An 18,890-nucleotide genomic window follows, 5' to 3' on the forward strand; every position below is an offset into this window, starting at 1 on the left:
GCTCCAACCCTATGTCTCGCCTGCCACACGACTATGGGTTTTTAGTGTCTTCCTCATCCTGTGGCTCGTAGGGTAGCTCACAGCATGAACGTGCCTCGCGGGATATCGAGACTGGAGCCCCTCCTCAGTCTCTTAGGCAGCTTCATCTGCCGTGGAGGCTCTGTTTTGCCTTCGGAAATCTCCCAGCTGTTTCCTCTCGGCTAGGGCCCTCTCATGCAAGGCTCTCAGGGGTGCATCATCGCAGTCTCGCCTGCAGCGCAGGTTCGTTGTCCGGCCGTCCCCGATATCTCGCAGGCGTTCCCCTACGCCCTTCCTCCCGTGCAGCCACACCCCAACCAACGACGGAGTCGCCCTTCCGGTGATTTGGAGCACGGTCCCCTCTTCGCCCTCCAAAATGGCTCCACCCAAGTTGCCTGACGGGGAGACGGTCGCGGAGCCTCAGCCCCCCGATATTCACTAGAACTGCGCAGCTAGGGTGCCATCTTGCCTCGTCTGCAGTGGTTGCGGGCGTCTCCAGTCACGGGCTCCTTGCTATCTCCAATGGTTCAGTTGAGGCTTCAAGCGGGTGTCCGGGTCTTGCGGAGTATGTGGCACTGCACCGGAACAATGAATCGCGGTTCCAGAGGCAGGATTAGGGACAGGACTTATATCGGGAAGGGAGGCACTCCGGTGATTGCGACTACACAGCCATGTTGCTGGTCACCTCCCCCACAGGATGGCAATCTGGGATGCGAACACTGCAAAATAAATTTAAGGAGATTCTGTTTTAGGTCAGAATTTTATTTTTGTTTCACCACCTCAGGGAGCCCTCAAAACAAATACAAGATCCAAGGTAAAACATTCATCTTTATAACTTTTATTTGTCCCAACCAAGATAAGCAAAAAGGGGGCCATTTCCTAAGGTCATCCCTGGGAGCTGTGAGGATTTGTGGATAGTTTGCTCCATAGAGGTTTGTCACGGAGGGATTCATGTACGATATAAATTGGATTCAACATATGACGGCAAAATATAAAAAGGCTCTTTAAAAATTAAAAATATGTGTTTGCAACGTGTGGCTGTAGATATACCTACACTTAATACTTCTACTAACTAGTGTTTGGCTTGGATGTTGCAAGTTGTTTTTCAAAGCAGTCTTTCGAGTCACCATGTCTCCTTAACTTCTCCTCTAGATGTAGATGCACATGGTCACCAACTCCATTGTTAGATTGTTATTCTCCACCATCAGGTAAGGACGTGATCAGGCTTGCTCCCGGTTTTGAAGAGTTAGTCAGTTTCCATCATGGCTCAAGTTTGTTGACCTACACCCCGTTGCGACTCTTCAACACATGTTTTTGACCTGTGGTCTTCGGGCCATCGCATTCTTGAGAGTCCCTCCAGAGAATGAAGATGCTCTTGCGGTAATGGAACGGACGCCCTACAAGAGATACCCCCAGTGTCACATTAAGTATCCCTTGGCTGACCTCCATGCTGTATGCAATGTCTGCCTCTCGCGGGATGACAAAAAGCACTGATGCGACTGCTGCTCGTTGTTCCGCAGTAAGAAGACATTGTGTCAGCGGCGAGATCGACATGTGGCACACAGCAGGATGGCTCATTCTGTTTCGGAAATGCCTGGCATCTTCGGCAAAGCTGATCCCTTGTGTGCTAAAGAAGAACAGGAAGAGGCGTTAGGTGAGTCACTCAAGCTCCTGGCCCACCAGCACAGCCCAGCCCTGAATACATTGACTCCAATGCCTCTGAGTCTGGTGAGGTTTTCTTCCAGGTGGAGGAAGAAAAAGCTTCATAGGACTACACAGTCACCTAGGTTGGTTTCGGTCTACGTGTGATGACCATGCCACACATGAATAATATCTGATAGAGACTTCTAGCTGCAGATTCCTTACCTTTGAATTTCCCAGGAATCAGGCCGGATCCGAAAACTCTTGCTCAAGCAATATCCCTTGCATGCGCCATCGGGTGGCTCCATTCGGTTCTGCGTGACGTTGTTGGCATCGTTAGCGTTGGTTATGACGTCGTGGTCCACATCAGTTGAGCGCCAATCTGGAGTATAGCTACCCCTCTGTGGCTTTTTGACAGGTCTTTTCCAACTTATTTTAACTGTGTCTTTATTCATTGTGTGCGAGGATGTCTTCGAGGAAGACAGGGTTTGGACCATGCTGTGCCTGTCACTGCATGATGTCGGTAACCAACCCCCACCTCGTCTGTCTTTGGTGTCTCGAGCGCGACCACGACTCAAAGTCGTGCTCGGACTGTCGGGCCATGGCTGCGTAGGCCTTACGGGAGCGGGCTATGAAGCTCCTTGCGGGCCGGCAGTTGACACCATCCAGTGAGACTCTGCAGAGGTCCCGGTCTCGTTTGAAGAAGAGGAGGTCGCAAGACCGCTCCTGGAGCCCCAAGTCCTTTTCATCCAATTCAAGGTCATTGGGACACTCGGAGAAGAGGCACAAAAGGAAGAAGTTCAGGCGGACTTCATCTTCGCCTTGACTGTGGTCCGTCGACAAACGAGGTAAGGAGCATTGACGCTCTAGGCACCGTTTTGCCAGAGCCAGGGTCAACTTTGCGCTTCCCTCCCGTTCCGGCTGCCGGAGCGAACCCCGCTCAAATTAAAGAATTTTACAAGTTCATGCACCGTGTGTCTGAGCGTGCTGACCCTTCTGGTGATTCTTTGGACCCCATGGAGTCAGAAGGGGCTCCATCTAATTCTACGCCGTCGGCTCTGGCCCTGGTGGGGCCTCAGGAATTCAATCAATTCAGATCTAAGACAGAGTCGGTCATGCCATCGCGACCTTCACCGATGTCAGACCTGAAGTCGCTGCCTTCAGGGCTGCCTTTGCCACTGGTGGCTACAGCCCATCCTTATCCCCGATGATACAGAGTCGGAACGGTGTCGCTCGACGCCGATTCCGTCTTTGATAGAACTCAGGGGTCTATGCTGTCAGCTGAACATTTTGATGATGTTTTAGACACGGGGGAGGATTGAGAGGGGTCTATGGACCCTTTAGAACACCAGGATGTTTCTGCAGAGCCGATGGACTGGGATGGGAAATTTGGGGAGGCCACTGGACTGGATACTTCCCTAGAAACTGGCATGATCTTTCCGCCAACTGTGGCTACGGAGGACGGGGCATCGTATGCCATGGTGGTCAGGAGAGCAGCTAAGGTCCTCAGACTGGAGTTGCCCTCTGTGCAGGTCAGGACTAATCTCCTGACCGACGTGCTTCAGCCTGTGGTTTCCACCTCTGAACCCCTTTTGCCCTTCAATGAGGCACTTACTGATGTCCTTCTAGGCACATGGTCCAAGCCTAGCACTGAGGCTCATGTGAATATGACAATTGCACACCGCCATCGCCCTGCTCCGGGTGACCCAAAGTTCCTAAGCCAACACCCCACCGCTGAAAGCTTGGTGGTGCATGCTTCTACCTTCCAGGGAGTGTTCCCTTCTGCTCCTTCATATAGGGAATCCAGGAGGCTGGGATCACTTGGGAAGAAGATGTTTTCTTACTCCAGTCTGGCATTGCGGTGGGTGAATACTGCATGCTTATTGGCTGTTTCTCCCACTCCTTTTAGGAGTCGGTTGCACAAGTGCTGCCACAAGTCCCGGGGGACATCCGGGCTGTGCTCTCACAGGCGGTTAAGGACAGGAGAGATGCAGCAAAATTCGCCATAAGGTGTTGCCTTGACATGACTAATTCGCTGGGCAGAGCGATTTTATCAACAGTGACCTTGCGGCGCCAAGCCTGGCCTAGAACAATTGGCTTCTCAGGCTATGTCCAGGCAAACTTGATGGACATGCCGTTTGATGAATCCCTCTTTTTGGGGACATTGCAGACTTGCCCTAGGAAGGTTCAAGGACTTTCGAGCTACGGCCAGATCCTTGTGCTTCTCTTCTATACCTCATGGCCAGTATAGGTTTCGCCTCTTTTGTGGCAACAGAAGGGGGTCCCAGCTGCGTCAGCTCTATCCCAGCCACCATCCTGCACAGACTTCCCAAATTGTGCGGGGACTTGGACGCAGTTCATTCCGTCCAAGGAATGGACGCCAGAAGTTATCGGCCACCCTGCCCTCTGCAGCTGCAGCTTCCAAGCACTCCTAGTCTGACTATGCAATACTCTACCACTCCAGTTTAACGTCGTACAAGGTGATATTGCAGATCATTCAGGAGGGCTATTCCCTGCTTTTCCTTTCTTTTCCTCCTCCTATTCTGCCAAATCAAGACTGGCTGGCGGAGGATCATTTAAAATTGCTCCAAGAGGACATTACCGCTGTCCTGGCCAAGGGAGCAATAGAGATGGTCCCGGATTCAGATGTAGGCATTTGCTATTATTCCTGTTACTTTCTGATCCCCAAAAAGAACAAAGTGTTTGGGCCCATTTTAGATCTTCAGACTGTCAATATCTTCCTTGAGAAGGAGAAGTTCAAGATGCTTACTTTATCTCAGGTCTTCTCTGCCATAGACCAAGAAAACTGGATGGTAGCGTTGGACCTTCAGGATGCGTATTTTCACATCCCAATCCTCCGGGCCACAGACGTTACCTGCGGTTCAAGGTAGGCCAGAGCACTTTCAGTTTACCATGCTCCTGTTCGACCTTACCAGCGCCCCTCAGGTGATCACCAAGGTGATCGCAGCTCATCTGTGCAGGTTAGGGGTGTTAGTCTTCCCCTACCTCGATGACTGGCTGTTGAAGAAATCCTCCTCACATGCTGTCGGCTCCCACCTTCCAACTACGGTGGACCTCCTGCATTCGCAGAGGTTCCCTATATATAGGCTGTGGGGTTTTAGGTTTAAACCTATAATAACTGATAAAACCCCACTGAAAGAAAAATAGCCCTCACCGGTGAAAACATATAAACACTGAAAAAACACCTGCACAACCACAAACTAAATGCCATTCAAAGAAAGGAAAAAGAAAGTGAAAGAGTCATTTTGTTCTTACTGAAGGGGTCAATAAAATGTAACTTTGTTATACAAGCTAGCAGTAAGAAAGACTGGCTAACATTATTCTGCTTGAGTTTTGTTCTTTACTAGGGATGCCACTAAAATATTGTTTCTTCTTCCTTTTACTTTTTTCAGTTGTTTGGCCTTTGGTCTAAAGATGCAGGGTTTAGTTTCATGTTTTAGGTTTAGATTAATTATTTTACAAACTGTAGAGAATCAGGTCATATCAAACTCATATTTGATATTTTGGCTGCATTTGATTCTTTCACTGATAGGAAAGATTTTTATGAAACTAGCCATTTTACCTAATATGTGTCATCCCATTTTCCCACAGAGAATAGGTAAAAACCCTTAATACATGAGACCATAGTTTCCAGTGGGTCAGTATTGATAGTAGGTGAATTGCCAACACCTCAGGCTTTAAACATTAAATGCAAGGTATAGTGACAAGTATATATATCACCAAGCATCCGGGATAGTGGTGAAAACATGACCCAAGACTTGTGCCCAACTGTGCCCCTTAGCTGACGGTTCTCAGGCCAAGGGGCTATAAATGCTGAGAGGGCCTTTTCACAGACGTTTACATGGGAAGGAAAGTGCGAGCGCACATGACCAAAGACTCACTCAAGAAGTATTGTATGGTGTACTACAATAAGATTAATTTGCACAAATCTCTTTGGACCTTATATACACTATACGTACACTGTCTATATACCATGTTCTTTCAGTGCAAAAAGCAAGCAATGATAAAAGCAAAACATTCCATAAACACCGGAAAAACACTTTTACTGTTGTTTTTAGTGGCGTGAAAATGTGTAACCACTGATAACAACTGTTTTTTAAGATATTGAAAACACTGAAAAAACCCCACCAGAATTGACCAAAAATAGAAACTGAAAACAGGACAGCCTACCTATATATAAACGTGCCAAAGTCACACCTCACTCCTTCTCTGGTTCTCTCTTTATCGGGGCTGTTCTGGACACAGTGAAATTTTGGGCCTATCCTTCCAAGCAGCGAATCCAGGATACTCAGGCTATGATTACGATGTTTTAGCTTCTATCCTGGATTTCGGTGAGACTGACTCTCAGACTGTTGCGCCTCATGGCCTCCTGCATCCTGTTGGTAAAGCATACCAGGTGGCATATGCAGGCTCTGCAGTGGGACCTGACATTCCAGTGGGCACAGCATCAGGGAAATATCACTGACGGGGTGCAGATCTCTGTAAGAACTGCGAGAGATCTGCAGTGCAGTGTGGTTGACTAACTTCAATTGGGTCAACGGCAGACCCCTCTCCCTTCCCCAACCAGAGCCCACAGTGGTGACAGATGCGTCACTTCAGGGATGGGGCGGCCATCTGGGAGAGGTGGAGATCAGGTTACAATGGTCTCCAGCAGAGTCGATGCTCCATATCAATTTGTAGGAGTTTCGAGCAATTTGGTTTGGATTGAAGGCATTTCTTCCCTCTGTCAAGGAGAAGTTAGTGCAGGTGTTCACGGACAACACCACTGATATGTGGTACTGCAACAAGCAGGTTGAGGTCATTGACCCTTTGTCGAGAGGCCATGCATCTCTGGACAAGGCTGGAGCAGCAGGGCATAACCCTGGTGGTTTAACACCTGGCAGGTCCTACAAACTCCAGGGCGGACAAACTCAGACATTGATGCCTAGTGGATCTCAAATGGCGTCTCCATCGGGAGGTGGTGCAAGGTCTCTTTTAGAAGTGGGAAGATCCTTGGTTAGATCTGTTCGCCTCAGAAGAGAATGCGTAGTGTAAGCAATACTGCAACCTGGAGTTTCAAGGCGGCTATCGCTCAGCAATGCCTTTCATTGCGAGCGGAGCTCAGACCTGCTGTACTAATTTTCACCCATACCACTCCTGCCCAGGGTTCTGAAGAAGATCAGGAACTACCGGGCCCAAGTCATTCTTGTGGCTCCGGACTGGGCAAAGATAGTCTGGTATCCAAAGCTTCTGAAATGAACATTCATTCTCCGATCAGGTTGCCCCTTCAGGAGGGATCTTCTGTCGCAGCAGCAAAGGAAGGTCCTCCACCCTAACCTGTCAATTATTCGCCTTCATGCTTGGAGATTGAGTGGCGGCAGTTTATGGCTTTTGACATTCCTCCTGAAGTATGCAACACTATTTTGGAGGCCAGGCAGCCCTCCACTAAGACGTTATATACCTGCCATTGGCAGAAGTTTGTATTAAACTGTACAGAGAGGTCAATTGACCCTCTTTCGGCTTCTCTTTCCACTGTTCTTCTATTCATTCTAACCCTTGCCTAGCAGGGCTCTGCTTTGGGTACTCTTAAGTGTTATCTTTCTGCTCTGTCTACTTTTTTGCGTCTGCCAAACCAACCCTCTATCTTTAGGTCTCCAATTGTAAATAGGTTTTTGAAGGGGCTGGCTCAATTGTTTCCACCTACACCCTTTGTTATACTGTAGTGGGACCTTAATTTGGTCTTCACTTTTCTTATGTATGCTCCTTTTGAGCCTCTGCAGTTGTCCCCTCTGGCTACTTACGATCAAGACAGCCTTTCTAGTGGCGATCACATCTGCCAGGAGGGTGAGTGAGTTGAGGGCGCTATTTTGTACTCCTCCCTACATGATGTCTTTCCTAGACATAGTGGTGCTTCACACCCTTGCTTCATTTTTGCTGACGGTGGTGACCCCATTCCATCTGGGTCAGTCTATCACGCTGTCCACCTACTTTGCTCCCCTGCATCCTTCTAAGGAAGAGGAGCGTCTCCATCGTCTGGACCCAAAAAGAGTGCTGTCGTTCTACCTTGACCTTACAAGAGAGTTTCAAGTGGACGACCAACCCTTTGTTGGGTACATGGGAGCCAAGAAGGGTCGGGCAGTGCAGAAAAGGACTATCTCTCGCTTTGTTGTTCTCTGCATTAAGATCTGCTATGCCCTGGTTAAGAAGCAATCCCCTAAGGGATTTAAGGGCCCACTCTATCAGGGGAAAGGCTGCAACTATGAACTTGGCTCAGGGTGTCCCAGTCATGGAAATCTGTAAGGCAGCAACGTGGGCATGTTTGCAAAGTCAGTTCCATAGGGATGGGTATTTTGCCCGTTCGATCCTGAAGGATTCCTAGTGTGAGGAATTGGTCTGCAACCCATCGCTGGGAGAGTATGGCTTGGGTATCTAATTCAAAGGTAAAGAATCTGCAGTTAGAAGTCTCTATCAGATGAACAAGTTACTTACCTTCGGTAACGCAATATCTGGTAGAAACAATATTTAGTGGCAGATTCCATACAGGCCCACCCATACCTCCCCACTTTGCAGACTGATTTTGTTAGGGCTTGGGCTACTCCCTTTTTCAGGGCCCTAGTTTTGCACACATTTAAGACAGTTACATTGTGGCTCTGCACATCTGGCATGGAAAAAACTCAAAGTACTGACGTCTGCATGCCTGGGTGGTGCCTATATAGGTGACCGCAACATCATAACCGACGCCGAGTACGTCACGCTGAGCAGAATGGAGCCACCCGACAGAGCGCGCAAGGGGGTATTGCTCGAGCTAACGTTTCCGGATCCAGCCTGACGCCTGGGAAATTCATAGGGAAGGAATCTGCATCTAGATATTGTCTCTACCAGATAATGCATTACAGAAGGTAAGTAACTTGTTTGTCAATGCTCCAGTCCCTATTATCCATCATCCTATCTTATCATAAGCAGCTACACATCGGAGCCAAGCACCGCTGGATAATGAAATCCGCCCCTGACACTTTTAAGTAGCAGTAGGCGCGGCCACCATATTGACTCATCTCCAACTCTGTAGGCCGCCTCTTTAGGTATGTAGGAAAGTGGGATCTGCTTTCATGGTCACCCCCACTTTTGGCTTGTGTCACTATTTTTTTAACTAGTCTGACTGGGATCCTGCTAATGAGGCCCTCAGTCTGTGCTTCTTCCCTGAATTGGACAAGGTGAATACTTAGCTACACTCCAGATTGGCTACTGATGTACCCTGATAAGTACCTGGTATATGTTACTAAGGTACCCAGGACATAGGTACACCAGGGTTCTCCCTTGGGCTGAAGAATGTATTAAGCCACCCATGAGAGACCATTCAAATTGTGACTACGGGCCTGCCATTACAGCTGGTGTGAGCTGGTGCTAGCACCACTTCCAACAGATATAAGATTCCTTATATCTGGGGTCACTGCACTTAAAACCTATAAGTCACCCCTAAGGCAGGCCTTTCAATCCTGATGGCAGGGTGCTCAGTTCTAAGTGTGAAGGTGCCTCTGCAAGAGCATGACACCCTCTCCCGGGTTGTAAGTGCATCAGCCATTAAGATACATAGAGTGGCCATGCATCACTACGCGATGACCATCTCTAAACTGTCTGTGACTAACCCTGTCGTATTTGATATCAAACATGTTGGAATCATACCCCGCACACCGTAAACGGTGTGGGAGGTGTGATTCCATGCACTGTAAAGCTCCTCTGGTAGTCCTTCAGTGCGCCCGGTACCAGTCTTCTAGACCCGGACAGCAAACTATGGCTGCTGCTGACCAGAGATACAAGATTCTGCCCTCCTGCTGTTGAGCCAAGCTCAAGCAGAGTAAGGCAGGACAATAGAGATCCTGTCACAGGGAGGTGTGACCACCTCTCAGACAGGACTTAGTGTATTGGGACAGGGTGGGGGTGCTTGCCAGCGCCACTAAGACTGCTTGAAGGGCACAGTTGGTGCCCTCCTTGCATACTCCAGTCCTAAACAGTTCAGGGAGCTCTGGTGCGAAACTGGCCAAAGGAAATGGGAGTATCCTCCCCACTGTCCAGCCCCTCCTCTGGGATGGACCCCTGAATGGTTCCAACCCTTTCCTTAGGGTACTTAAGGGCTTACCGGTGGGTGGGTCCCAATGTTTGTTGTGGGACAAGATTCAGATCACATATCACTTCAACTTCAAGTGTCTGGGCACTCTGGACCTCGCTGGACTTTGCGTTAGGAACCAAGACTGCAAATGGGAAGACTTTTGCTGTTCCTGGTCTCGTCATCCTGTAAGTCTGCTGCAACGTCTGTGCCTGTGCTCCATACAGGTTCTTCCAAAGCGTTAGTATATAATGAGAACAGGAGTGGTGCCAAAACGCAACCTTGCCTTACGCCCCCCTCCACTTTAAATGGCGCGGTACACTCGCCCTTTGTTCCGTAACAGACTTTTGCAGTGGCTCCAGAATATAAATGCCTTAAAAACTGAATTAAAACAGGGTCGACTTTTAATTCGTTAAGAACTCCCCACAGCTTATTGTGAATCACACAATCAAAAGCAGCTGTGAGGTCAACAGAAGCCAAATAGAATTTCCCTGCTTTAGCCTGCGTATATATACCTATTAGAATACTAAGATTTAAAATCTGCTTGTTAGTTCCTAGACCGGCTCTAAAACCATACTGGACGTCACTTAAAATACTGTTTTCTTCAGTCCATGCCTGTATTCGATCTAGAACAATTCTGCACGCCACCTTCATTAAAGAGTCCAACAAAAATATTGGATGGTAGAAAGCAGGGTTCTCCCGCTCACCCTTTTTAAAAATGGGGACAATAATTAATTCAGACCATGTACTTATAAAACCCCTTTTGCAGCACGCTTGTAAAACCCTGGTTAAAAGGGGGCCCCATACCTCCAAGTTTGACTTATAGAGATCGATAGGTATCCTATCAGGGCCGGCACCCTTGCCGCTCTTGCTTGCCTTTACTACTGCGATAACGTCTTGGAGTGAAATGTGAAAATGTATAGGCATGAAGTTCTGTTGTGCCCTCCCTATATCTTGACTCTGGCCTACTCCCTCGATAGCCCTCTGTTTCGAGTAGACTTTTGTAAAAAAAAGTCTATCCAAGTACTTTCCTCTATAGCCACCTCAATTGATGGTGCATCTAAATTATTATTGAGGAATGGGGCATTCACTGCCGACCAGAATTTAAGGCTATCTTTACTCTCTGCGGCATCGCTAAGGTTCTTTCAAGCCTTGGCTTTCAACTCATTCATCCTGTTTTTTCTGGCTGCATTATTCAACTTTCTACAGGCCCTGATCTTGCCCTTGTCTCTTACCACTTTGTGTAGGGCATGGAGTTACACATGCCTTTGCATTCCACTGACCGCGTTCTTTTGACCATCTTAGTAATACAGTTAAAAGCTTTTAAAACATCTTCATGTGTAGGACTCTCACTTAGACATATCAGAATTGGGTCTATTGCCTTTATAACTATTTCTTTACTTAACTCCGCAGGGTACCAGCTCGCCCAGCGGATTGAATAACCATTTTTCCCCCAATTCTATATTCTGCAGCAATGCTGCTTTATTGCAATTTTTCATTGATACACATTTTAAAATAGATATTTCACGCTAATTGCCAAATGATCGCTCATAACATTTTGTGGGTATAATACCCTTTCACATGACTTGCATGGCGATTTGGCATGATACTAAAATCAATAGTTGATTTAGCTCCTCTACCTATAAATGTGTGCCCAAGCTCCACATTAGGCGTGCATAAACAGTTTGAAAATCCAAGGTCATGTTGAAACATGATATCATTAAACAACTCTCCTTTATCCGTGTGTTGGAAGTGAATCGGGGGGTCATCCTTATCCAAAGTTAAACCCCACTTCCCTATTTCAGCAAATGGGCAAAAGCTAATTTTAAAATCCCCACCCCAAATAGGGATGGTATCAATATCATCTTTTAGTTTTAAACTGCGAATGGCCCAGTAAGCTTCTCTAATATAGCTCCCAACTGGCCTTTTTCCACATTATTATAAACATTAATCAAAACCAATGTACTGTGTGAATCCATATGTATTAGGATGATTTGATAGTAGATTTCTGAAATGACCATCTCGATGCTATGTGCCCCCAGCAAATTTGAGACATAAACGCATATCCCCCCTTTCGGCCCTCCGCTAGATGATTGAATTGCGGGTGTGTGATATGTTTTAAACCTGTTAATGTGTACATTGTTAATGGCCCAGGTCTCTTGCAAGCACAAAGTATCGAAATTACTGATAAAGTTCAACCAAACCGGGTCATTCACTTTGTTCTTTAAGCCTGCAATATTCCAAAAAAGGATTTTACACACTCCTGACCGATGGTCAATTGTTTCCATATGATTCCCCTCAGGAGCATCGTCACTTTTTGGATTACTTTCCCTTTCATCCACTCGCTTATCCAGGACCGGGCCTTGCGGGGTTAAAACATCTGAGTTTTCAGCATAAAAAACCTTCCTATTCCTAAGCAAATACCTACTAGTTGGTTGTCAGTCGTTCTCGTCCAAGGTAGTTATGGGCCCAAATCTGTTTGACACTGCTAAGTTGTGGTAAGGGCCATCCCATACATATATAAGTCTAAACAGTACCCTTTCATGCTTAGAATGCTGAATAAATTATGTAAAATAGGAAGAAGAGAACTCTGGGTTGTTCCCATATTTAGATGGAGAGCAGCTCCTATATAGAGCACCCTGAAACACCAGTGACACTGAATCTGCTCACCTCAAATGACTGTTTTCTAGAAAAAAATGTTAAGCATAAGTCTAGCACAGTGCCATTCATGCCGAGCCAGAAAGCGACAAAGTCTTGCCATTTATACAGTAAAATCCTTAAGCATTGGATTAACATAGTGCTATCCATGCTGAGCTGTAAAACAACAAAAGCCTTTCACCACTCCAGGCACAATATTACAGCTTTGGATTGGTGGAATACCATCCAAGCCAACCTATAATGCATAAAAGAAACACCTAAACACATATTTCGCTCTAATTAGAGATCTTCAGAGATATATAGCTTTGTCCAGACACAAGGGAGCACCCAGTATAAGTCAAAACAATAAACTTTCAGTCTTAGAGTGCTGAATAAATTATGTAAAATAGGAAGCAGAGAACTCTGGGTAGTTTCCAAATTTAGGTGGAGAGCAGCTCCTATACAGAGCACCCTGCAACACTAGCAACACTCTAAATTTGCTCACCTCAAATGTCTGTGTTTCTAGCAAAGTTTGTAAGGTATAGAACTAGCACAGTGGCATCCATACCGATCTGGAAAGGGACAAAGCATTGTGCCATTTTTACAGCAAAATCTTTAAGCATAGGATTAGCAAAGTGTCATCCATGCTGAGCTGTAAAACAATAAAAGCCTTTTACCACTCCAGGCACAGGCTTTGTGGGTCAAGCAGGCAATTTTTAATTGAAGCAAACACAAGGAGATGATGGACCCAGCCCTGAGGAACATGGTCAAGACTGATTTGTGTTTGGCTGGGTCTGAACTGGGTTGGCGAAGTGAGCTAAAAAATGATGATGGATTCAACCCAGATCTGTGACTGGGGGGTGAGTGTCTGAAAAGTTTCCTGCATGACCCACAAAGTCCAACACTTCAGCACCCCCCTGTACCTTATGCAAAAACTGGAATTATCCGGCGGTTGAAGATCCTCTAGGAATTCCAGCACCCTATTGCTGAAACCTCAAACATTTCAGATCGAAGAATACTTATAACCATGCTTTCTCAAGTATTGCCAGAGTATGTGGAACTCATTGCCTTCTTAAATTAGACTGAATTCCTCAACAGCGTCCTTAAAAAAAGAACTGAAAGTACTACTGATTAATTTTTTCAACCTTTCTAAACTAGATATTTATGAACTCTGCCCCTGGCTTATGTTTTGATACATCCTCTTCACACTTGTCTTTTTACTTCTTTCTACGCCCATATATATTGACTCATCGCCTTGCCTAGGTGGAACTACCTCCCCAGCTTGGTGTTGCGACTTCCTACATTGTTCCTGATTATAATGAATTCACCAACCATGTTTGTATTTTCTATCTATATTCTTACACATAGATTTTCTGCTTTGCCTTGGATAGGTCTCCCTCCATCAGCTTGTCCTTGTGTTTTCCCGTATCTCTCATGAACATGTTATATTGTCATATTTTTCCTGATCATTTCTAAAGCGCTCCAATACCCTTTTGGATTATATTCGTGCTGTATAAAACTCAAAATATTTATATCACTTGCTTGAAAGGGTCTGAGGCTTTGGTAACTAATATACATACTTAATATACATAAATCAGCTCCTTTGATATATACAGTCATGCAATGGGTAGGGGTGGCTCATTGAGGAATCCACAGGTAGATACTATATTGACCAGAAAAAGTGTTACCGAAAGTAAGTAACTTGTTCTTCTGATGGATACATATACCTGCTGGGTCCTCACCTTGAAAAAAAATACCCAAGCAGTTCCAAACCGGGAGGTGAGAGCATGTCTGTCTATACTAAAAGGTCCTGCAAAACAGTGTGAGAAGTTGGCCTGATATGTAGTGCTCACTATTCTAGTGATCACTGTGTATCATTCCAAACGACCCTTATTGATGATTGGTTGTAAGTCAACCGTTAGACCAGCTATCCTAGTAGCATGGACAAGAGCAGTCTTTAGGCTAAACTCTAGAGGGCGTGTTAAGCCAGCTGTTATACCATCACATATACCCCTTGAACACCAAGTGAAAGGACACCACACAAGTTGTTATGAAAATAAAGTATATTTATTTAGAACACAACAGCCCTGGACTCTTTATGAGGACAGGGCGCTAAGCACAATACAAAGCTCTTTGGAAAATACGCAAAGTCGCACAATTTACACAAATGCCCGAGGGGCACGAAAAACCATATACTCTAAAAGTGAAATGCGAAATTACTAGCAGGTGAGTACTACTCTAATAGGCTTTAGGATCGCTAGGACTTGACTACTGAACCTTCAGATTACTAGCAGGAGGCCTAGGGAGATCGGGTGCAGAGTGTGCACTTTCACGCGGGATGCGGGACAAAGTCTATGGATGCTAGATTTCGTAAAGTTAGTGTTATCGGACGAATCTGACTAGGTAGAGCTGAAACGAAAAAGGATCTGGACCTTTGGATAGCAAAGCTATGCTGGAGCACCGAAATGTTGAGTTTACCTAGCCCAGGGGCTGCGGATGCATAGGTCTGGAAAGACGTCGGGAATCCTCGTTGCAGTCTATGGAGCCTGAAAGAAGAAGTTGCTGGCAGGCGACTAGTGTTGAAGTTCGAAGTGATCAAAGCCTGGATCGAAGATGGAAGACACCTGTAAGCAGAGGGGACCAAGTTCTGAATCACTAGCCAGTGATTAGATGGGCACCAGGATGGCACCGGATGAAGTCACCTCGACCAGGTGAGTGGGCAACGCTGGGCTCTGCAGTCTCACGGACCAGGAGGCGTTGTCGGCGACCAGGATGGAGGTCGAGCTGTCCCACGATGGTATCTGCTGTCGACGTCGCTGGACCCAGGATTGGGGCAACAAGTCATGGCAAATGCAAGCCCACGCGGTGGACTTAAAATGGCGTCTGGAGTGGACCAGGAGGGTTCGGGGTGCTCCTCTGTTAGAGGGGAGCAAGGGCCAGTCTGGAGCAACCAGACCAGCGTTGGAAATGTCGTAGTTCGTCGTCGGAAAGGCCACAAGCCAGCAGGCAAGTAGCCAGACAACGCGGTGAGCAGCAAAGAGCAGAAGGGCCCCACACAGATGTCGTGGATGCTGGGGGACTGGACTTCAGTGCTGGAGCTGCTCAGGGTTAGGGCTTCTCACACCCCAAAGCACTCACTTGAGGATCCCTCGGCGGTCGTGCTGGGCAAGCGTCGTGCAGTCCTGAAGATGGCCGGTCCCTCAAGGTCTCGTCACACCCACGAATCTCAGCTGGGCTGGTGATGCAGGTAGAGGTCAGAGGTGCCAGGGAAGCCGGTTCTCGTCGAGCTGGGCAGTCTTGATCCGGAGGAGAGACTTACAGCAAACCGCGATGCTTGGATGGTGCCTGCGGCTGCAGGGTGGCTACTCCTTAGCCACAAGGGAGAGTCTTCTGAAAGGTTCAAGAGTTCTTTCGTGGAAAGTCAACAAGATACGGAATTATCTAATTTGGAAGGGGTCCCCGCTCCCACCTTTATACTAAAGAAAGGGGCTGGTACGGTGCTAGGTCCTGCCCATGGGTGGGACCAGGTAGGGGGGTGGTTACACCCCTCTCCCATGCCGGACTTTCCCCAGCTCAGGGGCTGGTGTGCCCCTGGAACCGGTTCAGACTGGCAGATGCATAGTGAGCACCGGGGTGCCACTTGTAGTCACCTTCCTATTCAGCCCTGCCTACCTAGGATACACAAAACCCTGTCTGGGTCGGTGCTAGCACCGCCCCTGACAATAAACCCTTTGTCCAAGCTCTCCTCGCTGGAAGGACTCTCAGCAGCAGGAGGTCAGACTTGTGTCTGTTGTGGCAGCATCCATTTTTTGATGCTGAGGCTCGAGTTAACTTTAACCGGGGTTCACAGTTACATACATGTCGTGTCCCTCTAGAAGGGTGGAATGCTAACCCCGTCGCCAGAATTGGCGAGGGGTTAGTATTCCAATTCGTATGACACCGTACTCGACATGTTTTGATAAAGCGATACCAAAGATAGCAAATAACAGCGAGGATTATAATGCACTTAAGAGTATTTGGTACGCGTTATCATAGAACAGCTATTAGGACTTGGTTCCGCAAGCTGCAGACGGGCTCAGCTCATGCCAGAGCACCATCTCACACGATTCCATGCACTCTGCCTTCAGGATTGTTAAGGCCTGCCATAGGAGTGACTGATAGGAATCTATGTGTCCATTTTAGGGTTAGATATAGGTATACGATATCTACAGCAAAGGGTGATTACACCACTTTGCCCCAGCTGTCGTGCAGCCAGTTGTGTCAGATTTAGATGGCCAGCCAGGGGTGGCATAATACATGCTGCAGCCCCTGGTAGGCCCTGGGTACACCTATGCCCTTAGTTACAGGGTCTGATAAGGTGGCCCAGTACCAATTGGTAAATGCACCTAAGGTACATGGAATCCATTTTACAGAAAGAACAGTAGGCCTGGGGCCCTGAATAGCAGCGTCCCAGGTCAACTAAGTCGAAAAACCAGCAAAACACCAGGCAAAAAGTTGGGGGTAACCATAATCAGGTATCCACCCTCCTACACAACCCCCCCCCCCCAAACGAAAGGAGATAAGGCTATCCTTGACCAGGTAAGCCTATATTGCCTGAGTGGCCATATGAGGTGGTACATGCACTGGCATGGGTACCTCCTGTATCATGGTCCACTAAGCAATCCCTCACCCTAAGGGTATCTGAGGGTCTCCACCATAGGGAATCACTACCTGTGGGGTGTTTTGGCAAAGTAAAAGGCTGGTGCTGGGATGGAGTACTGAAGTGAGGCTCCACTACTTTTGGGCTCAACTTCCTCCAATCACTACTCACCAAATCTGCCTTTCTTTCCATGACTGAGTTGCTATGAGCTCTCAGGGTCAACCTCTGGCTACCTAAAGCTGGAGGCTGAGTCCCTCTGTTTGGCTTACTGGAGGGACAGGTCAGGTTTGGGGTTTTTAGGCCCCAGGTTTGGCTGTGCCCAGCAGTGTCCAGCTGTGGGAGTTCCCTAGCTTAAGGGGGATCCCTCAGGAGTTTGTTTTATTTTCACTGGGCTAGGATTACTAGCTTCAGTGCCCTTAATCTTCTGATTGGGGAGTTCTTTTGGACAGGGGGCCCTTTAGGGTCCACCACTGGCCTCCCTGACCTCTACAGCCCTGGGCTGACTGAGGCAGGGTAGAGAGGGGCAGGTTACCTGCTCCAGACTGGGTCCCACCTTGGAAGGGTCCACTGACATCAGGGGCTCTGCCAGGCTAGGCCTGACTACCTCTGGGGCAGTTCCTTCACAAGGGGTCAGATCAGTTCCCTGAGGAGGCTGATCCTTTCCTAGAGTCTGGTGGGAGGAAGATTTCTCTTCCTCCTCAATGCTCTCTGTCTGAGTGGAGTGATCCATAGTTTCAGGCTTCACAACACTATCTGTTTGAGTAGAGGCTGAGACCATTACAGCCTTACCAACCTTTTCAGGGAGGAATGGTGCTTGGACTGGGGCTGTAGCTATTACTGCCCCACTAACCTTTCTGGGTAGGCCTATCATCCTGGAGTGGGTTTCTTGCTCCACCTCAGCCCATGCTGAGAGTTCCAGGTCATTCCCCAGTAAGCAATCAACAGGTAGGTTGTCTGTCACTGCCACTCTCATGGTCCCTGTGACATTACCCCAGCTGAGCTCGATTACTGCCATGGGATGCCTTCTTTTCACTCCATGAATGTCTGTCACCTGATAAATGAAACCAGGGGTCAGTTGAGCAGAGGGGACCAGATGGTCAATCACCATGGTGATGCTGGCCCCTGTGTCTCTGAATGCCTCAACTTTCTGACCATTGATAAGGGGCTCTTGTCTATACTTTCCCAAAGTGTGGGAACCAGTAGTGAAGTTGGCAAACCCCATGCCAGTCTCACAGACAAGAGTTGTGTTAGAGAACCTGGCTAGGCCATAGTCCACCTGGTTTCCCAAAGTAATGCCCACCACATTCTTGGGGGCACTCCCACCACCTGGGGGATTACCACTAGTGGTAACAGGAGGTCTGGGAGTAGTACCTGGGGGTATGTTTTCCTTATTGTTGTTGGCCTTGGGGCAACTGCTGTCACTTTTGTAATGGCCTACCTGTTTGCAGGTATGACAATAAGGTTTCTTTTGGGTGTTGGGAGAAGTTTGGGACCCATCCTTTTCAGAGGATTTTTGGGGCCCAGTGGTTTGATCAGAAGATTTATTCCCACCCTTCTCTTGAGGCTTGGTTGATTCCTTCTTTTGGTCACCACCCTGGTTCTTAGGCCTAATCCTGGTTCTGACCCATTTGTCTGCCCTCTTACCCAATTCTTGTGGAGAGGTCAGATCAGAGTCTACCAGGTGCTGGTGTAATAACTGGTTCTGACAATTATTTAAGACTTGCTCTCTCATAATCAGATTGTACAATCCTGTGTAATCAGTAACCGTACTACCCAATAGCCAGCCTTCTAGAGCCTTAGTGGCACAATCAACAAAGTCAGCCCAATCCTGAGACTGAGTTTTCTGGGTGTCTC

The sequence above is a fragment of the Lissotriton vulgaris genome, chromosome 10, assembly GCF_964263255.1.
Source record: "Lissotriton vulgaris chromosome 10, aLisVul1.2, whole genome shotgun sequence".
Lineage (NCBI taxonomy): Eukaryota > Metazoa > Chordata > Amphibia > Caudata > Salamandridae > Lissotriton > Lissotriton vulgaris.